Here is a 26,856-nt window from a genome sequence, read left to right as displayed (position 1 = left end):
CTTGTTATCATGACACAATTGTCTGAAGCACGAACATGCTTCGTTTTAATCTTTTTCGACAACGTTGCCATCTTAAAAACGTTGCCTATTTTTCGTGGTCGTTGTCTTACTTATGCCGACCTCTGTATAGAGCACTGTTTCCAAAGGTCATCTGCGACGATCTTAATTAGAGCAGATCTTTCAACTCTAAAACTCCACAAAAGCTTGAATATAACAATGCAGTACCGCAGCTGATATTTTAATTACCGAAATGCGGAACGAACTACTATTAGTTTCCAAAATTACGCACATAAAACAACGCATTCTTAGAAAAAGTACAGTTAACGATAGGTGAGATAAAGACATACAGGGTCTGTTCTGACAGTACTTGGACTGGTTATAAGGATATTGGGAACGCCGAAAAAAAAATCAGCAGTCAGCTCACGGCCCTTAAAGCCGTGAACCCCTGAACGCCTCGTCACTGAGAATCATAAAGGGTGTACTGGACCATTAAAATTTTGTGAGACTCACGATATATAAATCTATGGTGTTTTTGAATGGCACAATCTGTTTCAAGAAGGTAGGGAAACAGTCGAAGACGACGACCGCTCAGGACATACTTCTACCAGCAAGATCAGCGAACATGTATCGCGGTTTAAAAAGTTATTGAACAGTCATTGTGGGATGAGTATGAGAATGATTGCTAATAAATTGAGCATTCCTCAAACCCAAGTTTTTGAGATCGTGGCAGAAAAGATAGCTCTGAGGAAAGTGTGCGCGAAGTTGGTGTCGAGAGTGTTGCTATAGGAAAAAAATACCAGAAAATAAAACCGGAAAGCGATCTGCAAAGATCTTTTTGGTCCCAATCGATTTTTTTAATCTCGAGAATAAAATCGACGCTCAATGAGAAGCTTTCTGGACCAGGCGTTCCTGGAGACCTACGAAATTTGGAAGAGTGCTTTTTTAAAAAATTCTATTCGTTTAAACTATTTTTATTAATAAATATTTTTTAAAAAATCACCACTACCTAAATAGTAAATAATACAGAAATACTACATGCGGGTAGTAGTATAAAAGAATGAGAACTACATTGGTTGATAGGGAGAAAATCCAAAGTCTCACTTGAAAGTCCTTATCTACAAGTCTATTATCAAGCCAATATGGACATATGGGGTTGTGGGGTTGCGCTTCCAAATCTAATATAAATATTATTCAGAGATCCCAATCGGAAGTATTCCGTCAACTAGTAGATGCTCCATGGTTTGTAACAAATCACACCACTCACGTGGACCTAGGAGTGCCCGCTGTAAAAGAAGTGATCCAAGAAAGGATCATCAAACATCACAAAACTATAGAAACTCATGCAAATCTAATACTAGAGGAATTGTTAAGACCAAGAAACGTAAAACGACTTAAAAAATTGAGCAATAGATCTAGTATGAGGTAAAAGTTGTTAGTTTCGAGTTTCGAGTAAATTAACCCATGGAATGTAAATAAATATTCTGATTCTTAATAAAAATTTGTTTTAAAAAAATTATGCTAGATTAGAAATTGTTACGATTTTCATGGAAAATTTGTTATAAATTTATAAATATTCCGTAGAACAAGTCAAAAACCTATATTATTCTTATAAGGTGGTCAAATTGATTCCAAAAATGCAATAAGGTATTTCATTTGAAGAAGGTAACTTTGATTTGAAAAACCCTGTAAAATTGTAAATAATATGAAGACTAATGATGGCTAAGATCCCTCAAATTTTCGAATTGATATCTCATTGGATAAAAGAGGCATTGACCTTTATCACATTGAACAATCACCCTGTATACTGTATAATTTTAATGATCTGGTGGTTTCTCAAGATCATCAAATGGAGTTTGATTTTCAACATGTCTTTTTTACTTCTTGTACTTCTAAATCAATTTTGTGCCTAGTTTTCTTGAGAAATTTTGAAGTTCTACGATGTATCTAGGAGAGTTAGTTATGGTACTAGTTTCTTTGACCTTCAATATCACAAACCTTTCTAAATAAATAGGTATGTTTGAGAATAATAATGTGTTTGTTATTTTTGAAACTGTAAAACTAAATTTAAGAAAAAAAAAGTGATAAAAACAGGAATAACTGTAATAACATTTATAATTACTCCGTATTTTCATATCCAAGACGAAATAATATTATTTAAATTATCGATCAAAAATATTATGAGCAAAGCAACTAATAAATTCACCAACCCCGTAATCAATTGAAGCTCTATGTAAACATTCAATAAATGGAATCAATGAACTTCGAATACATGAAAACAAACTTTAACGATATAAGGTACACACCACACCAATCACATTAAAAAAAAATGTGGTTTCAAATGAAAAAACACTTCAACATGCAAAGCCCTCATACCTATCGATACGTCCATTTATCAATAAATTAGATATACGGTGATTGTCTGTATAATATAAAACATACTATTTGCGTGAACTCAATTTCGCGGTACGTTTCCGATAATATACCTCGCTCGCGTCAGACGGTCTTTAGAACTGAATAGCTTATCGTATCGAGACAGAGGGGTTTGTGTGCTCCTGCGCTATGTTGAACAGAGGGATTTTCAGGAGAAATGGCTGAATTGCAGAGAGAGAACCAGGTGAGACAGCAAAGTTATAATAATAATTATATTAGTGATAAATCATCATCAAAGTAGTTATGGTATAAACACAATCGTAGGGAATGAAAGGACATGCTTGACGAAATTATTATATTATATAAATTTATTCCTCATTCTTTCAGTATTCTTGTTATAACTTCATCCCCCGATTTTCATAGTCTACCTCGTTTTCCATTCATCCGTTGCAAGTGTCCCCACCATTTTAATTATGTTTCCTCTATATAATCTAATGTAGGTTGTGTATTTAGGTCTTCTCTTATACCTACGTTTTTTATTTTATCATTCCTTTCACTCTTCTAAAGTATTTCATTTCTGTAGCCTAAATTTTACTTTTATGTCGTTATATCAATACCCAGGATTCACTTTTCATCATTTTTTGCCACGTTTTCATTTCGTTAGGTAAGTTTAGGTAAGGTTCCAGCCTTTCTTCCAATATTCAGCCGCATGTTGGAATGCGAATGTTGGCACAAATCTAGCACGCAACGTGTAGTACCGGCTTAACCAAAATTTAATTACTTAATTTATCCTTATCAACTCACAACTTCACAGTCAGTTTTTATCTCTTCCATTAATACAGTTTAAATTTATGTTTTCGGTGTTCATACAGTCAATTTGTTCAAGTCGCATTTTCCAAATATAGAATTGGAATTTTATTATTCATTAGTCAAATTTCCTAGTGTAATTTATACATAGGTCCTGTTATAAATTCATAAAGTCCAGCCAGTATGCTAATTTCAAGTTTAATTACGCAGCTCATGTATTTCTGATGGAACATAATCCTTCAAGACTGACAGTCCGATCATCAAGTTCGCTTCCTCCGGTTAGATATTGCCCACATGAAGAATTAACTTTAGTGCTTTCGAGACAGTTGTTAAATTCTAATGTCTCTCGAGATTATGCGAATTATTTCCATATTTATTGCAAAATGGGCGTATCAGAGGTGTCTTAACAGGTAGGTCAGACATAATAATTTTTAGAATAAATGCAGTAGGCTACTACGGCTAGATATACAGAGCGCCGCTAAATCATTGAAAAAATTGGTTACTTTGCATGGGATTTTTCTAATAATATGCGAAACTTTTTAACATGGGGACCTTATTTACACCACCACTACACCAACTCTAGTGGTGTAAACAGTATATTCAGTATGAATATCGCCAACGGTTCCAGAAACTAAGATGTTATGATATATTTGTTTTTGGAATGCAATACACCTACGCATCTTTTACAACTTCAACATTTTAGGCAGCTAAATTGAAATGGGGCACTAGCGATTTCCTCGAAAAAAAAACGCCAAATGGTGCCGTCTAATTCACGAATTACATATCAAATTGTTTGATCACCCACAAGGTCTAGGACCTTATCGCATACGAAGACTCCATTATGGAGATAAAGATGGCACCTTTTATTTGAAATATTATTAAAAAGGTTGTAATGTCGCTTGACTAAGCGTATCGACTTAAAAGTAGACCATGTTAAGAAATAAAAAATGTCTTGTCCCTGTATTAGGTCGAAAAATTTTCCACTGCGATCAAAAGATTTATTGCGGCACTCCTTTTGGGAAGTTTGGGATATGGGATGGCTCTAACTGTTAAGAATCTTCATCTTCTATTTCATAACCGACGTGTGTAATGTTCTGGAATCTGTCACTGTTCAAGAGAATGTACAGGCTGCGAAACCTGAGGCGAAAATACCCCAAAACTCCTTTAGATCAATACATTCCTTAGATCTTCTTTGGTTATACGTAGTTGCTTGAAGCATATCACTGCATTAGAATGTACACAATCTGTACAACATATGTTTCAAGTTTAAAGATGTCATGTTGTTTTGTATTGGTTTGGCAGCTATCAATATCAATAAATCAATAAATTTGGACATGGAAACATGGAGAAAATTGGTCACCGTTATGTGATACAATAATTTTATTTGGAAGGCCATAGCCCAACCAATATAAAAGCTGAACTAGATTCTACTCTGGGTGAGACTCCTACTTTGTTATCAATAGTAAAATATTGGGGCCGTGCGACCTGCGAAGACAAGCATCGCAATGGTGGAACAAATGATGTGACGACTCCAGAAATCCACAAAGCAGTACTGGATGATCATCAAATGAAAGTTCGCGAGCTAACCGACATAGTAGGCATTTGAAAAATTGCGGTAAATCGTTTTCACACAATAGAAAAAAAAACAGAGATGTTTCCACCGGGTGTTTGGTAATGATTCACAGAGATAAAGCCTAATTTTTGGGCCATTTCATGGCCATGGATGAAACGTGGTTCCATCACTTTTTACCCGGAACAAAAAAATAATCAAAACAATGGACTAAAAAGGGAGAAACGGCTGAGAAGAAGGCAAAGACAGTCAAGGTCATGGCGTCGGTTTTTGGGATACACTAAGTTTTATCGATTATTTTAAAACAAACAATTATCAACGCCGAGTAAGAAATCAAGCAAGAAAAGGGTTGTTTCATCAAGGCAATGCACCAGCTCACACATCCGTTATTGTAATGGCCATAATTTGTTCTTATGCTTGAAAAAATGGCTCGGTGGTCAAAGATTCTCTAGCAATGGAGAGGTGATGTCAGCAGTTAATACTTATTTTGAGGAGCTTGATGATTCTTATTATAAAAAGTGTATCGAACTTATTGACCATGGCTGGGAGAAGATTATGGAGCTAAAAGAGGATTACGTGGAAAATAAATATATTTTTCCTCAAAATTGTTGTGTTTTCTTTGAGGGTCAAATACTTCTGGGATCATCTTCGTATGAGCCGTTATTGCCAGCTACTATATGAATAATTCTTAATAAAACATCATTTTAACTGTCATTTAAAAGCATATTTTGATTATAAATGATAACGATTTAGCTGTCCTATTAATAAAATCATAATACTCGTAATAGACTGTCCTTAGCCAATGTTCTGAAAGTTATGAATCTACCTTTACAATTTGATTGATTTCACATCCGCCTACATTACTAGAAAATCATTGTTTTCTAAGGACATAACTTCTTTTCAAAAATTTAATTTTTCACCTAAAACTTCTCCTCTTTAGTACTCCTTCCGTGGAGTGTACATAAAGAATAAAAGAAAATACGTTGAGCAAATAAATTTATTCTATTACTTTGTTGCTACTTCCAGATTATTATTTCTAAAGAAACGATGCAAAGAAAAATAATCTACTAAAAGCGTTTTTGTATTTTTCTAGCGAAGTATTCCATTAGCGTAATCATATAACCTGCCCTTTGGTGCGGTTTTATATAATTCTTCGATTACGTTTTCATCTTTGATGTTCCTACTTAGCTGAAAGATGAGGCCGTACAAAGCGCGAGCTTTTAAATGTATCCATGCAAAACTGTTGAAAACTCGACACTAAAATTGCTAGTGATACAACTAAATGAATTATTTCGGAAATTGGTCGAAGGTACTATCTTTATATTGGAAACAACTCATGCGATATTAGTCAATATTTGTAAAGAGATGTTACAAGATTTGGTTGATTTGACACATATAACTTAATAAGTCGTGTGACTAACTAAAAAATACATTTTTGCCAAAATTCGATCAGTTTTTTTGATGATGGCTCCTTACTGTTCTAATAAAAACAGGCTGGAAATTACCATCACGACATATATGCAATAGTTGGAAAAAAACACTGTATTGTATCTTCCATTGTAGTTGATATCTAATGACGGCATATAAGAAAAAAGTAATTCAAAATAGGCTTAATTTGAATAGAGAGAGAATGAAATACTTTATTGTCAAAAAATTGTTACAATTTGTAGACAAAAGCTTGTAAAAACTAAGAAAAAAACATAAAAATAACTGAATAAAGATGCAAATAAAATAAAATTTCAATATACAGAAAAAAACCACAATGAGTAACAAAATTATAGGTAATAGTGAGGGCCGGATTAAGATTTACAAGGCCCAGGGCTAAAATAATGACGGGGCCCACTTTTGTGTGAAAAAATTAAAAAAATAATATCAATACGTTAGCTTTGTGGTATCAACACATCAAAAAATACAGAATGATTTCCAAATGATGGGGCATTCTTGGACCTGTGGCCCGGGGCTATAGCCCCCCCCAAGCCCCTAGCTTAATCCGGCCTTGGTAATAGTAATAGGTAATAATTACTTAATGTATCTAAATGTTCTTGATTTTAAGTCTCTTCTGTTTTAAATTCTTTTTTTTTTATAATTTTTTTAAAACAGAAGTGACATAAAATCAAGAACATTTAGATACATTAAGTAATTATTACCTATTACTATTGTAATAGGTATATAATAATAATGTTTCCATATAACTGATAATAATATATTATTATAGCTGCCTAATTTCATTTCTAGTTTTACGTGAAAAATATAAGCAGATAAAAAAGAGCTTATTTCCAGTCTTATTGTATGATAAGCATAGTAAATTCGTTCTATATACTTATATTATCTACAATATCTTTGAAAATTTGCTGACAACAGCGCATTTTACTTTCCTTCAATAGTTCGAACTGTTTGTTGTACTTTGAATTCAATTTTCACCAGAGCACTTGATGAAATTTTCTCTTGGGAAGTCATAATAGGAACGAAAAAGGAAGATAAAAGAAGAGAAACGCCGTAGTTCCATTAGAGATAAAAATAAAAGTACACAATGCAGGTGTAAGTTATTGAATTCTGAAGTTTACGCTATGACTTTTCCATATTGATCAAATTATTAGAGTGGATCACATTATACAGGAAAAAGTGATGATCCGAAAATTTTATAGAATTTTATAACTACTCTGATATTATTTGGAAAGCTTTAATTTTAATAATATTGGGAACGTGGCAATAAAACACCAAAGTGGACTAACTTTAATATATTTTCCGAGCTTTCGAATACTTATGTATTTAACGTCTGGGAAATAATTAATCAAGATTTTCGATGGTTTTGAATTGTATTGATTCCTGTAAACATTTGTAAATTCATACGTTTCAAAATTCTACATTCAAATTGACGTCGATAGAACTATTTCTATTTCTTTCGTAAGACTTTGGAAATCTTTGAGTATGGCAATTTACTCAAAGATCATATTCATATTTTCCTATAAAGAGAAATCTTTCATATTTTGTCCCGTTAACGATATATTTTGAAAAACTGGAAAAACTTTGTTTCTGCCGTAATTATTAGGCATTTCCATAAACGATGGCCCTGAAAACATTGCTTCATCTCAAAGTACCCCCTTTTCATGTTTCATTTTCAACCATAATTGGAATATCACGAAATACTTGGCACTCCTCCTTTCTTAAATTATATAGCGGCTTAACTGAAATCGTATTTGCAGTTTCTAACGTGATAGATTTTCAACAATGCATTAACATCAAACATTTTGATTTAAATTGGAAAAAGGGTGTAAAATAAGCTCACGAAATATTAAAATCTGTCGATTTAACCGCAATTTTTCACTTTGTTTTTTATATAAAATTCCGTGATATTTTTATCAAAAATAATTTCTAGATTTCACTATAATATTATCATAATAAAAAATATATTACCTTATATCTATCCATTTTCCTTTATGTTGATTTTCATTTGCTGCTAATGCTGTTAGTAAGAAAATATAATACACGACCTATGCCTGAAGAGAAAATCCTAAAAATCTTAATTTTCTTCCACATTACAAAAAGCATTAAATATTGGAATATGTCTACAAACCTGAAAGAAGAGAAAACGATATTTAACAATAACCATTCTAGAAAAAAATTCTTTGGAATTATATTTGAGCACTATCATAATAAATATAGGGGGTTGTTAGGACAATAAGGATAACGCAATGGCTAAAATATAATTTTAACTTGATCAACCTGGGAGAAGTTCTTATACCAAACGATTCTAAATTGGGATATTGTTGATTTTTTGCTAATATTTTGATATATTTTGAATAATCTAGCAAAAAACGAGGTCCAGACTTCCGTCGTCGGAATAGAACCATTTTGTTTTCTTCAAATTCACTTGAAGAATGGAAGAAAACATAAAACCGCAATCGATCATTCAGATGGAAGTCTGTTTGCTTCTCGCAAACTGTGACCGTGATAGAGCGAATAAGTATCCATAAATACTTTGAGATGATAAAAATGAAAAGCACCGACATTTCAATTTCTAAGACAAGACAAGAATATGAAACACCAGAGCACAGAATTTCTATATTCACTTAGACGCTTCTTGTCCGTGCCTGGGTAATCGGTTTGACGGTGAACGATAATGGAGAAAATGTCTCTAATAAGAGCATTCATAAATGCTTTGGGACTATACAAAGAGCTATATGCGTCCAGTATAGCTCTAGCAAAATTGAAACACACTAGATTAGACCTCAGTGCGCATAATAACTTTTTATGTCCAAGTCTTCTTTATTAGGAACGGTGGAAATTATTATTTAATCTTTTGGTTAGGTTAGGTATATTATAAGATAAATCTTGTCTTGTTTCCATAATTCATATTTGCAACAGGATTTTTTCCAAATTAAAAAAAAAACACAGGAGTGTGATTGATCACCCTGATCACTCCTCTTTTTTACACCAAATGGTCTAGGTTCACATTTTTCAGAAGAAAAATCTAATCTCAAATAAAAAGCATACGTAAGAAGTTATTTCTGGATATAAAATAGTTTCGTAAATAACTGTGACGAAAAAAAAACTAAAGTCTAAAAGCGACGAAGTTGAAATTTCTGAAACCATTGGTGATACTAAAGTTTGACATTTTTAATCGTTAACATACTCAGAACGTGTTGTCAAACGAGTGCTATTTGAGATACTAAAAACATTCATCTTGGTCAAAAAATGAAATCAAATCGCGAAAATGTTCGTGCGATTGTTTTCACTCGTATACATTCAATATTGTATGAACATTTAGCTGTCAAAAAGGTTTGTTCTCATTGACGCATAATTAGACAATAGCTCAAAAAAATTTTATTTTCATTGGTTTAAAAAAATGATGAGAGAATGCAATCGCAGCTCTCTATAAGATCGTAACAGGCGACGAATAAGGATGCATTCTAACCCGAAACTAAACAACAATCAACTTTCAAGAAGCAAATTCCGCAAAATTATTGGCGCACGAAGCACTTCAAAGCAAATGGTAGCTGTTTTTTTGGAATATGTTGCAACCATGCCATTAGAGCAGCATAGATTGGTCAATTCTGAATGCATTTTTATTCCAGAAGTATTTGAAAAAATCAGGGAAACAATTCGCAAAAGACGAAGCATTCTCCACCACGAGAATGGGAGCTTTCATATATCAGTTCAAAGAAAAACATTTTCGAACAGTGAAAAGCTTGCACCCAGTGATTTCTTCTTTTTACACATGAAGAAGAGGTTGATGCGTTTGAAATCACATCTTTTGGAGGTTCCTCAATACGTAAAAATATATTGATCTCAATAAAAAATATTTTGAAAAAGAAGTAAAGCCATATCCATTTATAAATATATGTTTTGTTTTTGTATCTCAGCCCTGGCATTCATAGTGAACACACTGTTTACACTACCACTACACCATCACTATTTAAGCAGTCTCTGAAGACGATAATTTGGTTAGCGAAACTCGCGTCAGACAGTGTAATTGTAAATGTTGGTGTAGTGGTAATTGAAACAGTTTGTTCAGTACTAAAAGCAACGAAATATAGAAAGATGAGTACAGACAAAAATCTCGATAAACTTGATGGAATATTCTTATATTTAATATAAAAATCTTTGAGTTGTAATTTTTGATTGATTTTGATGTAATTACTGTTTTGTACATTTTCGATGTAATTTGGAATGGTCAACGTGCGTCACTTTGCCCAGCACCGCCAGCCGGTGAATATTTTTTATTCATAATTGCAATACACAGAGTGATTTTTTGTCGAAAATTCAAATATAATTGATATAGGAGGAATAATTAAAAAAGGTATAATGAGAATTCAGTTAGACTATTTTCGTTCTTCTAATTATTTTGTATAAATGGATACAAAATAACCTTGTATCTACGTGAATTTATTCACACAGTTGGCTAATTTCTGATTAAAATTCATATTGAAATGAGCATTTCGTTTATTCGGCCCCTGCCCATTATATTCATTTACATAGAACTGGTAATTTTATGGTAATAATTATAAGATAAGTTAATGGCATCGGGAGAAATATAATCTTCAAACTTCTCGTCTTCTCACCTATTATAAAAATTTTTGTAGCTCTTCGTTGTAACATAATTATTATTAGATTACTTTATTTTGAAAATATTAATGTTTTTTTGGGTTTTCATAGCCAATTTTTGAGTTCGTTATTGATAATTGATTGTAACCAACCTCAAAAACCTTGGTTTTTTTCTAGATTTGGGTTTGTTATTGATAATTGATTGAAACTAACCTCAAAAACCTTTTTTTATAGCCAATTTTTGGTTTTTTTATAGCTATTTTTTGGGTTTTTCCAGCTAATTTTTGGGTTTTATAGCTAATTTTTGGGTTTTTATAGCTAATTTTTGGGGTTTTATAGCTAATTTTTGGGTTTTTATAGCCAATTTTTGAGTTTGTTTTTGACAATTGCATTGATAATAAAACAAAACAATAATAAAAAAACTGGAAGCCTTTGAAATGTGGATATTGAGAAGAATACTACAAATATTATGGACAGATAGAATGGCAACTAAAAAAGTTTTACACAAATTGACAACACAAAGAGAACTATTGACTACCATAAAAGCCCGCAAATTAGAGAATAGACGAATAATAGCATGGCTGTAAAACTTAAGAGAGTGGTTTAACTTCCAATCAATTCACTTGTTAGGAGCAACTGTGAATAAAATACAAATAGTCATGATTGTCGCCAAGAAGAAGAATGCGAGTACATACATTAAAACGGAAACCCCAAAACACGTACTGAATTATTCAACAGTATTTGAAAAATAAAATGTGGTTCGTTAAAATTGGAGCCATATAAAGACATACATTTTCTGATGTAGAACTATCAAGTTCAAATTAGTGAATCTGTTATAGATAAATTTATTTATTCCACATTTTCTATCAGTATTAAAAATAATTCCGGTTTCGAGATATATTTCTACATTTTTTTAACTTCCTTGACAAAGTCTCTGTATAACTAGTATGCAATCGTTTACTGCTTTACATTATACCTCGAAGTTTCCTGAAGAACCGTTTTTACCTCAACTATTTCCCTAACCCTTTCAGTACCCATTTGTTTATTTGGTTTAAGTGACGTTTTTACATAATAGGATATTTGAATAGATAAGAAAGCTCTAATAAAATATTTAATTTTTTTGAAAATAATGTCTGGGAACCCTTTTGGGAATCATCATTTCATTCAGCACTATCTCGTCCACTGCTAGACATAGGCCTCCTCCAAATGCTTCCAGTTTTCTCTGCTCTTGTCCGAATTCTTTTAATAACGTCAGTCCTTCTCCTAGGGGGTCTTCCTGGATTTCGTCTGTCTGTTCTCGGTCTCCAATCTAGAATTCTTTTTGTCCATCGGTTATTTTCGGCTACAGTCCACTCAGATGATGATCGTTTTGATACAGGAGTAAAGTGATGGATCCATTTCTCATGGACGACCACGTTTAAATTCAGCGAACCAATTACAAAAGGTTGTTTTCGATAGAGCAAAGTCCGGATAACACTTTTGAAGCCATTGCTGAGCTTGTACTGTATTTTTTCCATCAAGAAGCAATGATAAATTAACACACGAAATTGTTTTGAATCCATCTTTTTAAAAATAACAAAAGCAGCTTCACTTAAATCGCTGTCACTTTTTTCTTTTGAAAATTGGTACTTCATAAACGTCATATGGATTTGACAATGGCAGCGACATCTGTGTGTCAGTCACACGATTGAGTGACGTAATATGAGAATTTTTGGTTGCATATTTTGACTGAATTTGCATATTTATATGCAACGGCAACACCGTAATCCTAATTAGAAATTCAATTGATTTTTCATTTTCTAATTCTAATTTTTGAATAAAGAATGAAAAACAATTTATTATAAATTCATATTTCGCTTTAAGTTGTGGCCGCCATTCAAAACTAGTTGAGATTGGGATTAAATTTTATATCGACGAATTGAAATTTTTAATTTGACATATTTCGTGATATGTCGTAATTATGTCTAATGAACAAAATATTAAATTCAGTTTATTTAGCTTTTCACATTTTATTTCATTAGGGTTTTATTAAAAAATAGTGATTAAATTAATTTTATTATATCTCTAACCTTTCATCTTCGTCGGTCTCATCCTCGCTGGTACCATCAGTCCCATTTCCGTCATTTTCCGGAACTTTCAACATATTGTCGCTATCTATAGTCATAGTAGGAAGAATTGTTTTTAGAAAACCCGTCGGTAAACACAAACAACAAAAGACATCTGACGATCACTTGATAAAAGACCTTCCCGATATATGTAATGATACCCTTGAGAAACTTAAATGAGATTAACTTCGTAATTCCACTAAATCTTGTTATAAAATTCCCAGTGACGGTCAGGCGATTTCGATCAGAGTAAAAACACGTAACGTATCCTTAAGGACTGCTTATATAATAATCAGGAAAACATTTACGAGTTTACTCGAAAAAATAACTTTTTGACAATGAAGTCGGATATAAATAAATAGTTCAGTAGTTTTGAAGGTCGACACTGAGTAATTACGAGCGGAAAATTTTATCAGAAGCGATAACAATGTTTATACTTTTTCAGCTTCCTTTTTGCTTTTTTTTAACGTGAGAAATAGAAATTTTACTTTGATAATAAAACTCGGTTATATAATCCCGATAACCTGTTAAATTATATAAAAATCTACCAAAATAAACAAAGGGTATTTAGGAATATTATTAACACTTCTGTTATCGTGTTTATATGTGTGGGTTTGTCTGTGTCATTGTCATTTTCTTCTTGGTCTATATTAACCCTTAACCGGAAAAGTGGGACCTTTAGTACACCAACGGAAAGGTGGGACTTTTAGTACACCATCGGAAAAGTGGGACTTTTAGTACACCATCGGAAAGGTGGCGCCTAAGAGACTCATTACTCTTGTTCTTATTGCTGGACAAGCACATCAGTTTTTGTAGCAAAGTCACATAAAAATTTTAGGTTTCAACAGAAAATTGATATAAATGTTTTAAACCCCCTCTAGATACATATAAATTGTCCTGTGGTACAAATAAGTTCTGTAGGCCATTTCGTTCCAATAAAAACATTGAAACAACATTGATAATATTTAGAAATTATTGTAAGCCAGAGGAGTCAAACTCAATTTTGCAGAGTGTGCCAAATTTAAAAAAAAAGCAACTGAATTATTATAACATTTTATTTAATAAATTATACGGTTGTTAAAAATCATACCTATCAAAGTTATAAATGATACTAGATAATTATGTTGAGCTGGAAGATCCAGATACCTGACTTCTCTAGATTTTGAGAAGCTCATTCATGTCAGGTATCATATTCGTTGTAGTTATTTTATGAATTGATTGGAGATATTCATTCGTAAGTTTATGTTTGCCAAAATTATGGAACTCGACACAACAATTAATGATATCGCACGCGCACGACACAAACAAATGCACAATAGCTTCACAATCACCTTTCGCAGTACAATTAAAATCCTTCTCAAACTGTATCGCTTCGATTACTCGACTCAACTGACTCACGTCGCGCCACGCACTCATTTTAATGGTTAAGGAAGGTTCTAGTCTAGACTCGAAGCGCGTTAAATATTCTATCGTTCTCGACAAAAATAATAGGATATTTTGGCTGCTAAGAGATGGCGATACTGTCTTTTTCTCTCGCTTTTTTAGGCACGCGTTGCCCTTGAAATTATTTATATACATCCGTATAAAAGCTCTAAAAAAACATGATTCTTCCTTCTGTGACACATTGCGATCGCGGGCCTTATTGATACGGCCTGCAGTTTCCAACTTGTCGTCGTGTCCCTGGTTTACTGACTTGTGCGATCTTTGCTAATCCTTCTCTGGTCCACGTGTTCGTTCCTTCTACGTTTTCATCCCCATCTGACTATGTCTTCCACCTCACATTCGTGTCTTATGTCTGTGTTTGTCTTTCTGTCTCTTAGTGTGTATCCGCATATGTTTCTGAGTATTTTTATTTCTGTTATTCGAATGATGTTTTTAATTTTTTTGTTGTCCGCTCGTGCTTCTATAGCATATATCAATATGGGTGTAAGAGAGGGCGGCCAAGAAAACTACAAAGGTAATCAGAAATGAGAAGGTATATGGTTTTTGTGTAATATTTTTGTTATTTTTAAATATCTCTTTCTTTAATATAACTTTAAGGTCTACATAGCTAAAAATGTTCTTCGACATAATGTTGTGGTCTTCCTAATCGATAGGGGTCAGAGAGATGAAAATTACCTCAGAGATTACTTGAAGAACCATATTTGGTATTTACGAACATCTAATAAATTCAAATAAATAACTGAAATGTTTTTGTTCGCAATTGTCACGCAAATATCCTTGCGAAAAAGAAAAAGCATACAATTCCGGATAGTCCGGTAATTGGTTGATCATTTGACCCCAACTTCAAAAAAAAGCCTAAAATCTTTCATTATCTAGTCACAAAAAAACCTCAAAATGTTTTTGACATGATTACGAAATACACAATGAGCTCAATGATAATTAAATATCGGTGTGTGCAGAAACTACATTTGTAAATGTTTTCAAATACTATACTAATGAAATGTTGGAAGTTTTTTTTGCTAGGGAGCATCACTAAACTCTAATAGAAATAAAATGCCAATAAAAAATTATTTAAAAATTACTTACCTTGTTCCCCATCGATGCCTGACAAGTCGAACAGGAGGATTTAACGGCTCCAACGCACAAAATATCCCGCTGGAGATATCACGATCGTTGAGACTAGAAAACATTAAATGTTTCATTTGAATATTATAAAGTTGAATGATATCAAAATTATTCAGTTTCATTTTTCACTCATACACACACACACACACAGGAAATCGACCATCATGTGTAAATCTATGTTTGAATGCAAATGTAGAAGACGAATACTTTCGTTATCGTTTGTGGTTTGGAATGAGTCAAATCTTATGTTATCTTTGAAGACATTGACTTAATATTCACTTAATAGTTTTGTATTTAGTTTAAATTCGTTAGTTGTAGAGAAAAAAATGTCTAGAAAGACGGTGAATTATTCCAAAATAGGTAGTTAAATATCTGGGAATTTTCTGGTATAAAGAATAAGCATTATCAAGAATATCTCCAAGAAGTCACCATCGTGGTGTACAAAGTATAGCAGACAAAAGGTGCGGAAGCAGTCCCTGCACACTAGTAGGGATATACTGGATTTTCCATTAAGAATTTCTTTATATCGAAAACGGTTTAAAGTATTTATTTTCAAGTTTGTATGTCTATCGCTAGAAATCAGAATCGAATTGAAAACCTAGAAAGTCCAAATTACACACAACCCATCATCGCATTCTTCAAAAATTCTGCATAACTTTGATACTACAACCTTTAGTTATTTGGTTAAATGAGGGATGAGGGATAGTGGTAATTTTATTATAAAAAAGGGCCGATAACTCTAAATCTATTCATTCAATTTTATCAAACTTGGTTTTCCTGAAAACAGCTCTTTACTACTAACAAATAGTAATATCCACCTAATCCACCACAGTTCGCTATCCCTTGGTTCATAAATGGTATAGAATCTCGGGCTCTCATACCAAACATAAGTTGCTAATCCATAATGCAAAAAACTATTTCATTGAGCTGATTATCCTGCTGAATTACATTTTTTTTTAATTTGTGGCTTCATTTATTTTTTTGTCTACAGGTTGTTTACTTTGTTTAATTTAATACAAGCAATCACCTTATATAAAACCGATCATCAATAATCAATATTGTATTGTAATTTTAGTTCTTAATAGTGTTATTTAACGTCGATTAATCGCTTTTTGGCAAAAAAATGTGTTTTCCTTAGTGATTCAAACGACTTATTGAGTGTTGTGTTAGCATATCCGCAAATAAATAATATAAGACTTCGGTTATCACCCCCTTCATTATTTTATTTAATTATAAGAAGAATTCAAAGCAACTCGAAGTGTATTACCCGTTTATTCGAACAAATAATAATTATTACACATATTCCAACATCATTTTCAACAGATCAAACGTTTAGTCAATGGATTATCGAATATGAACCGTTTGGAATTTGGCCTTTGCCCAGTTTCCATGAATTACAACAATGATTAAATTTCAATATCTAATTAAATGTATTTAGGAGTATCATTAGTAATATTAACATATAATTAAGCAACTGTAAAACTCTAATAACAAGTATAAGCGCTTAAATTAACTGATAGTAATTATACAGAATTATTGGTAATTTTCCGAATCGTATTTTTATCATTAAGGTAACATCTATAGAAGGAAAGAGAAAAATACAAAAAACATTTGTTGGTATTATAACTATACTTTATTTCAAGAAAAAATTACAAAATCCAGTAGAATATTGAATGATGTTTCAAGAGGTTTTGGCTAGAGAACTATGTATTCGCTATTGAAATTTGTAGTGGTAAGCGATTGGTAGTATTATATATTTTAAAGAAGCAACATCTTTGTTGTGACGTCAAATTTCGCGTCACATAGTATCATTTTTATAAAATTTATTGACACTCCTATGCTAAGGACCTAGAATATTATGAATAACAAACAAATAATTTATTTGGACAAACAAAGAGAGATCAGGAATAAAAAGAATTGGGATGCATTAACACTACAGTTAATAGTAAAATTAACCTCCATTAATGCATTATCCAAACTTATTACATACATTTCTTGTGCATGTTACTTGAATATTTACTGCTTTGTTTCAGTTTGTCAAATCATCTATAGCAGAAGAACCTGCAATGTATATTGACTCTTTTAAAAATCCCCCAAGGAAAAAAACAATGATATTCATACTGTTTAAGCCCCCATGCTCACTATTACACTGTACTTCACACGTTTCGATAACCAAGTTTCCGTTTTCAGAGACTGAAGATAAACTGAAACTTACTAAACTAGATCTACCTATTTATTGTAAATTTTTTCACACATAAACCTTCTTCGGCGATAAATAATACTTCATACAGATATAACCCCGTTAGATTTTTTCCTTTGATGGCATTTCAAAGGATGAGGGTCCAGCTGGTACCGATGTAAACATAATCAGAGCACTTTTCCAATCAATTCCAACAGAAAATATTCAAGCAGGGTGCAAGAAAACTACATTGCAGCTGTAGTGAGAGTGCTATGTTCTTTTTTAGCTTTCGTAGCTGTTCAAATGAAAAACAGTTATAATGATACGCTTATCGTTTCTAAGAACCTACCACAAAAAATTGGTCATCTCTAAATCAATATAAGAGAGACTCTAACATTAGTGGATCAATATACAGAGTTTTTCATTAAATTTCGTAAAAACGAAACCATGTTTATCCGAAATATGACGAAGTAGCTGCTTGTTCAAAATTTGTAATATTACCTACAGTTTATAGTTGTCGAATTTCAATATTGTAGTAGAAATATTTTTCGGTACATATATTGACGAAAACCCTCGTTGGACAACATGTACTATTAGTACCATAAATCAATTAATTGAAACAAAAACAAATTCTATGGAAGTATGCCAAAAGAACAGCATACATGGTAAAAGTACTAACAAAATAAGTACGTTGGTTACTGGAAAAAAAATTGGGTTGGTTGGTTGGGCTTGTGAATACTTTTCACGTATTGATGAACAACCTAAACCTTTGTGCTTCCTAAGCACAGCAACCCTAAGTGAAGCGTTTATTCGAAGTGATGATAAACACGCGGACAAATTTTCCCAGCATAATACTAAAATGGGAGGAAAGTGGGGCCACGCAAGAAATACTACTTTGAAGCAGTACGACGATGTATTGATATCTAGTTAGCCTAGACCAGTTCCATGCATAAACAAAATATTGCGTTACCATGGCAACGAACAATAACTTATTAGAAGTGTAAGTGTAAAGGTTGACGTCAAAAAGTAAACCAGAGTTACTCAATAAATTAAAAGAAAAAAGATGTCCACCGACGAAATTGTGAAAATCGAAAAATTGGAGTATCGAGCCATCATCAAGTACCTGTATTTAAAAGGGTTAAGAGGTAAGCAGATTTACCGAAAATATGCTTAATAGCGTTGGTGATCAATATCCTTCGTATGCGACCGTGAAGAATTGGAGTGCAAGCTTCAAAAGAAGTAAATTTTCCATTGAACATGACCGATCGGGAAGGCCAGTTTCTGTTTCAGTCCCCGAAAATATCGATGCAGTTCATGACATGATTTTATCAGACCGTCGAATTGGACTAAAACTGATATCTGAAGCACTGAATATTTCATACGAACGCGTTCATCATGGCCATAGACCTAATATGAGGTATAAGAGGTAACATCACCGATGATGATATAGATTATCTAAGACTCACGAGCAAATTAACCCATAGAGTATTCTGATTGAAGAAATTGAAGAAAACCTTTTTTAAAAAATATTTCAAAAGTCATTAAGTTTTATTTAGTGAAACTACAGTTTGGCATTCGCGTTGCGTAGATATAAAAGATGTTAGCTAAACTTACAAACAGCTGATAATTCGCTGGCGATTCAAATTATTTCGGAATATTGATAGAGACCGGTTCATTAACTTAGAGGTATATTAACTTAGAGCACAGAGTTATAGCCGCTAAGATGTTGAAAACGATAACAGTATCATCAAAAAGAAAAAAAGAGGGAACAAATACAAATCTATCACTCACACGATTGGGTAAAATTATTAAAACCTAGCAGTAGGAAGTTAAGAGTTATTGAAATGAGAATAACGATTTACCTGATCTTTTAGATGGATTATTAGTCAAAAGGACTAAAGGTACTGATGGCTGTGTATTTAAATGGCAAAGAAAAAGAAATTAGCATAATCACCTACAAAAATATCTTAGATAGACGATGTCACTTTATGTCACATTATATTAATGAAAAGAAAAAATAATGCAAGTAGAATATATAATTGAATGAGAAGACAATGAAATCGAGTCATAAACGAAGATGGCTGCTAATCTTGCGGCAGGAAATGAATTATACTAAAAGCTTAAGCTTCATTTTAATAACAATATAATTTTCTTTTCATGCAACCTGGTTTTAATTAATATTTCAAACCCATTTTTAGTTTCAAATGTCAAATTTTGCAATTAAACAAGTAGACTGTTCCTTGTATAATGTAAAATCCATTTTAAAACCCATTTTCCATGAAACAATTGATAAGAATATTGGACTTGTTATATGTTATAGTTTAATTCCAATTATCACTGGTTGATTTAAGGACATTACGAGATTATAATTTATTTCTCTCCATAAATATGTTCACTGGACAGGCTGTCATATTTCAAGTGTTCCTTCACAAAATAATGGACAATAAAATCGTCTCTGCATGAATTTTTCTATAAAAAGTGTGAGAATCAACAATTTTCGTGTTGAATTAATAATCCGTTAAGTAAACAGGTAAGTGAAGTATTTCCTAAATTTTTTTATATAGAAAATAGCAACAGAATTTCTTAACTATTCGTCATACTTGAAGTGAATAAAATCTTATGAACAACGGTTCTATTGGGAAATTCTTATTTTTCTCTACATTTGTCTCCATCCATTTCCCTGTATTTTTTTCCTGGTATGTTCCTTCATTTTCTTCAGAGTTTTATTTTATCGCATTTCTTCCACCTGGTCATACCGTCGCTTTCTCGGCCTTCCACTCTGCTTTTTCTTAATCCTGCCTTCCTGGCCATTTCTTTTAAATTAGTATCATTATATGTCCATGATTAATTATTGATGTTTACTCAGCCATTTTACGTAAGTATATATAAGACTGGGCTTAATAATACAATCGCATCTTCTGAAGCGTTGAATGATTCCTTTGCAATTTTTAGAAGATATCTGAAAGATTTTGGTTCTCCTCATAAAGAAGATAAAAGAGTCGTAATTGAAAGTAAAAATATGATAGTGTAGTGAATAATGAATAGATGTCTGATGATGAAGATCTGTGAGTAAGTCACTTCTCAATGTTTCAAACCCAATATTTTCTTGTTACAGTTTCTGTCAGTTTAACAGTTTCATTAATATATCAAAAAACACTTGAATTAATGTTGAACGAAAATTTTATAACCGGAAATCTCCTTATAAGTAAATTTCCCTTAGTTATTTAAGATCATTTCGTATTACATTACGTCTGATATGTATTGTTTATTTTTCTTAATCTGTTAATTGAAAAATACTGTCAATACTGTATAATTCAAATTTTTTTATGTTACAGTTATTGAAATAAATATTAAAACCAGAAAAATTAATAACATGAACAAATAACTCATTAATCTACTAATCAGTTGATACTACTGGACACACTATGTACTGTTACTTACTACTACACCAACAACCCGTTCCTAAATAATGACCAACCCTGGGACATTCTTCAGGACGTCACATCGAAAGAGTTTAACTTTGAGAAAAACTTCACCTCAATAATAAACTGTGAAAGCAAATGGGACCAAAACACCATACAAGAAATGAACAGAAATGCTATTAAATGGTATACGGATGGATCAAAAGCAGTAGATGGAGCTGGAATAGGAGTGTACGCACCCAGAACGAAACGTTCTGAAACGGAATAGCTGATTAGCTCGCTAAAGCGAAAGCCCTTCATGGGACCTGAATCCTTCTATGTTATCAGCTACAGATCAATGGAAAAAGCACTGGAAAAGAAGGTAGATAGGAGCAAGACCAATTATTGGGACAACCTACAGAAGCTGAGATAGGCAAAGACTCTTCTAGGAAACTATAACCAAAGTAGATCTGCTCAATTTATCAACCTAAGTAAGAACAATCTACGAATACTAACAGGAGTTCTATCGGGGCCCCGTCGCCTCCTGTAGCAGCTAGACCTAGCGGATAATGCGGCGTGAAGGTTTTGTTGCAAAGAGGACGAAACCTCTATTCACCTGGGAACTCATGAAATAGAAGAAGAAGATCTGGGATTAATGGATCAGCTGTAAACACAGAGTTCTCCAGTATCGCAGCAAGACACAATAGATCATTTGGGTCACAATGTATACGAGACCCCAAATCCATACATACATAAGTACATAAATACGGTGTCTGAAGACGATAACTTATCAAAACAATGGTTCCAGAAATGTCAAATTAATTCTATATGGTAAGAATAATCTAAGCCTACCATAAAAAGCTGAAATATGATAATCCAAATGCTAATTTGTTATTTGACAGACTGTCATTAGTGTTCTATTTCTCAGTTTATTATAATTAAATGAACTAATAAATAGAATTCGTATAAGAGTTTGTCAAATAACGAATTAGCATTTGGATTATCAAATTTCAGCTTTTGTATTTAGCACAATGCATTTAAAAAAATAGTCTCGAAAGGATAAATCGGGAAATATGGTGGCCTTGACTCTTGAAAACCTTCAATCAACTAATTTCGAACAGCAGTATTAAAATGTGGTGATGCATTATGCTACTGAAACCAAACGTAATTAAAGCAAACTGCATTTCTTAACATAGGAATTGTTTCCTTTCTCAACAATTCTTAACACTTTCGTTCATTTAAATTGCATTTACACCCCCATGCATATGATTCAATGAAAATAGCTGTTTCTGAAATATTTTTTATGCTGATTTCATATCTGGTTTCCGTTTTCCTCTATCACGTCTACATTTTGAACAATTTCATCATCTAATTTCACTCGACTATGATTTATGTATTTTATGAAGAAAAATCCGTTTTTTCACACAACAATACATATTTATTTTCAATATTAGCTTACATGTACAAGGTTGAGTTTTTAATTTATTTTAAAAAAGTCATGAAGGCATTTTGAAATAGGTAAAATTTGGTAAGATAGTATTTAATTTCAGCTTTCGTCTTTTTGAATTTCTGCACATCTCTTGGGTGTCTTGGCAATTCCTTTTGAGATTCCAGCAGTAATCAGACATCACATTTTTATTCCACCTACTTGGTACCGTTTTTCCATTTCTTTTATGTCTTGGTGGAACCGTTCACATTGTTTCCACTGGGTTTTTGTACTCGGAATATTTATTGTTGCCCTGAAAACCGTGTACAACTTTTTCCAAGTTCATAATTCTGAGGTTATGCGGGGAATTTTCCTGAAAGATACTTGAAGCAGGCGCCTTCTTTTGATAAAGCGGTTACAAAGTGCTTCATCAATCCGAGATTTATATGCAGCGGTGGTATCAAAACATTCTAAGGGTCAATCAACAGTTCATGCAAGATGTTTTTTATACCTGGTACAAATGGTCCCTAATGCCACAATTTTTTACCAGTGTTTTTCAAGATCTCAACTGTAGCCACACATGCCATTGGCGCTCCGCATATTTGAGGTTGCCCAATTAGCTTCCTACATTTTCATATGTTTCCTTCAAATGAACGGAATTAACAACTGGAATGGAGGCGTATTCATTGCCATTTGTGAGAGACCTTTTTTAAACATCTTTAAGAAAAATCAATAAAAAGTCCCCGCTCAGACGTCTCATAAGTGATTATTCAGTTTCGAACGTAGAACTTCAGATTCCTCTTTCGATAGGTTTAAATCTCTAACCAAATAATTTCACTCTACTGGGTAAACAGCTGTGATTCATTACGTTTTTCTGGAGCAAATTTATCCTCTGATGAATTGGTCTCACTCTCAGATTTAGCGTCGCGGGTGACTGATTATTCAATGGCCGCGAATGGATTACCACGATAGAAATTATCGATTTGTGATTTAACCAGACGTTGTAGAATAAAAAAACGAATGTCATTTTTTGGCATGAAAAACTGCTTAAAGAATATCTATTTTCATCCCGACAGAGATTTTGATGTAGGGTGATGTAATTTCGTATTATACATTTCGGTTATAGATAATTACTGCTCAAGAAGTAAATCTCCTGTTCAAACTAATGTATCAAGTACATCCAACGTACAATTGCGCATTATATATAAAAATTATCGGTCTGCTTCGTTATTAACGTCTACCGGAGCATCTAGTTAAAGTATCTCGAACGGATCAGTACATTCACTGTTGGATGCCAAAATATTAAAATTGACAGTCAAAACTGAGAGCATTGTTGACAGCCAAAAAAGTTTTATTGTGAGCTATTATATTGTGAATTAAATGGTGAACTTACTCAAAACAAGTCGTCATACGAGTGGTATTAGAGTTGTTTACAGATTCTTGAAACATTCATCTGTTTTATGAGATGATAATGTATTTTGTGCCAGAAGGTATTTTTTACAAAATTTATCAAAGAAAATACGAAAAAATTAGAAATCACTAAACACATATACGATCGTCAACGCAGTTAAAACTTTATTTGTGAGGATTTTCTATGACTTTCGTCGCAGATTAAAGCAACGCAGCATGCCGATCAACTCGTTTCGACTTCGCACTTCGCTCCTGGAGGAATTTCGTGAAGGTCTTCCAAAATCTGCTGTTGTGCCAAAGAACATTGATCTGATATTGCAAGATCGTCATATGAAATACCGTGAGATTGAGGCATACTTGGGCATTAAATCCACTCGCATAAATTCAATATTGAATGAAAATTTGGCTGTAAAAAATATTTGTTCGCGTTGGATACCGCATAATTTGACAATAGCTCAAATAAAAGCTCGTGTTGATTGTTTATAAGATCGTGACAGGCGACGAATCATGGATCTTTGTATATGAACCCAAAACTAAACAACAATCGATTGTATGGGCCTTCTTTCAAGACGAGATCAATCCAACAAAAGTTGTTAGCGCACTAAGCATTTTGAAGCAAATTGTTGCCTGTTTTTTCAGAATGGAGAGAATGCTTCGAAAATGATAGATATTTGTTTTTATTTGTCTATCTCAAAATTTGAGTAGCAGCCCAATTAAGTAATCTCAATGCCCATTTTAATGAATTATTATGAATTATATAAATAATAACTATAATCTAGTTAAGCAAATAAAAAAGACATGTTGTTACAGAACTTACACATATTTTCTCTTATTTTTAAGCAGTCCCATGCTAACAATATTTGAACACAATATCCAACGTTTATAGTATCACTAAAACTTATCACAAAAACCTCAACAACTTTGTCAGGTCCCGAACGAATTATCTCAAAACGTGACAGTCACAAAAAGATCAAAATTTTGTACATGCTACTTACACAACTCAAACAAATCCGCGGATAATAAAGGCTCATTTATAATATATAGTACTGAATATTATGTTGTCGACCTTGAGTTTTTTAACTTGATGAGTGTGTTAGGAGATTTACCTACATTGGGTGTAGGTGAACAAGTGTTAACCTTTCCTAGTTTCTCTCAGATCCAAGAGCGCGTAATTCGTTGTTTGTTGTCAAAATATAAGTATCAAAAACCGGTGCGATAAGACGGCTAAGATTTTTTATGATTAAATTTATTTAGAAACATTTTTTGTTTTGATAAAAAACGTTTTTGTAGTCGAATATAATTTCAAATTGAAGAAAAATATCAAGGAAATGGCTAATTAGGTCATAGGCGTACTTAAAAATACAGAAATAAAAAACATTTTTGAAATTTACATGAAACTAAGCAATTGGTATTATAATTACATAACATTACATATTACATATTTGAGATTGTTCATTGTTTTAAAACTCATTTCTTCACTTTTATAACCGTTTGCTTACTAGTAATTACGAGATTTTTTTCCTGAAGTGGAGAGGAAATATGAGAGCTGCTACTCAAGTTTAAAGACAAATAATAACAAATATTGGCTGGAGTTCCGAAAACGAAACGAAAATTCACCTACAATTTTGTACATACACTCAACTATATGTACAATAAGTGTATCCGAAAGGATTTTTGGAGTCTCGCAAAAGAAGGTGGTAATAAATTATTTTGTTTAGTTTTAATGTTGACATTAATCATTTATGGGTCGGAGTATGTCTTAATTAATGAAATTTTCTACAAATTCGGCTAACTGGCCTTTTTTAAAACACTGTTCGGCCCCAAATTTCATTCATCGATTGTTCACCTTACTGTTGAGAAAGGTTAGGTTGGGTTGGAGTAGTCAGTACTCATATAGATCCAATATAACTTTTAAATTATTTAAAAAAAGGTTCCCTTTACAAGGAAGGGACCTTTTTTGTTGTTACTTCTTTCCTCCTTATAGTTTTTCTCCGTTATAAACACCAAGTGTCTATGTGGTTCCTTTGAGTTCCTTATATAATCAAACCTCTACTCAAAAAACAAATTTTTAGGTTTCTAAAGATCTTCAAGTTATTCAATTCTTTATATCTTATTAAACACATGTGATCCTCAACAGATTCCTCAACCTGTTCTATATTTTCTCAGTTTTTACATTTATCCCATTCATAAACTTGAATCTTTCGATCGTAAAAAATGTTTTGTTTGACTGCTTCTTGAAATACGATTATTTAAATAGAATAAACAACATTTTTGTTTAGATAAACGGTAAGAACCCATATAAAATCTGTATCGATCCCCTATTAAATAAAGTGAGTTAACGTAGTGTTAGAGTAAAAAATTAAACATGTTTGTGAAGAAATAACGCTGTAGAATTATTCAACTTACTTTTCAGACATTTTCAAAGTGCCAACAAAACACATGATTATTTTTTAATTGCATTAGATAGAATTTGTATAATCACGGTCAAAATAGTCGGTAAGCACTTGGCTCTTAACTGTTATGTAGTTTATTTTGGTTCCACTGGGCCAGTCTCACCATGACCTATCCCAATTCACATTTATTTCATTAAACGAGCCAAAAATATATAAAAACTTATAATCAACAAGTTTTTTTAAATATACCGTTAATTACAGTTTTCTATTTAATTAGAAACCATTTCTTTCAGCTACACACTAATTACTTTGACTATTTGCTTGTAGGTGGCAGTATAAATTGAATTCTTATTGTTACCTGTTAAAACTGTTGAAAAGGTATCTTTCCATTATACATTTCTCTTTACCTTTCAGTTTGTAGTATTTTGTACGTTTCGCTAGTAGATGGATGAATAGATTAAATTTATAATTTCTTTAATTTACAAAGTTACCTTTTAATATTGTTAAAAGTTATCTACCATTTGTGAAATATATTCATTTCTATTCTTATATTTTACAGTTTTCTTACGCTTTTCGACAAAT

At 32.4% G+C, this 26,856-nt stretch overlaps 1 protein-coding gene across 6 annotated transcripts in view; it reads right to left on the bottom strand.

Moving 5' to 3' along the window:
- LOC130449353 (eye-specific diacylglycerol kinase) overlaps positions 1-26,428 on the bottom strand; it is a 260,920-nt gene extending 234,492 nt beyond the window's left edge. For 5 of the 6 annotated variants that reach the window (XR_008910435.1, XR_008910436.1, XM_056787124.1 and 2 more), the window contains exons 1-2: positions 26,288-26,428; positions 15,427-15,519 (exon numbers count right to left, since the gene is read on the bottom strand). The gene's annotated coding sequence lies outside the window, so the exon portion shown is untranslated. Of the gene's footprint in view, positions 1-2,373; positions 2,513-15,426; positions 15,520-26,287 lie in introns of those variants that run through there. The other variant, XM_056787125.1, reaches the window with a different exon arrangement.
- Positions 26,429-26,856: the final 428 nt, after the last annotated feature.

This window comes from Diorhabda sublineata, chromosome 10, assembly GCF_026230105.1.
Source record: "Diorhabda sublineata isolate icDioSubl1.1 chromosome 10, icDioSubl1.1, whole genome shotgun sequence".
Lineage (NCBI taxonomy): Eukaryota > Metazoa > Arthropoda > Insecta > Coleoptera > Chrysomelidae > Diorhabda > Diorhabda sublineata.
This window is presented reverse-complemented; position numbering and strand designations above follow the sequence as displayed.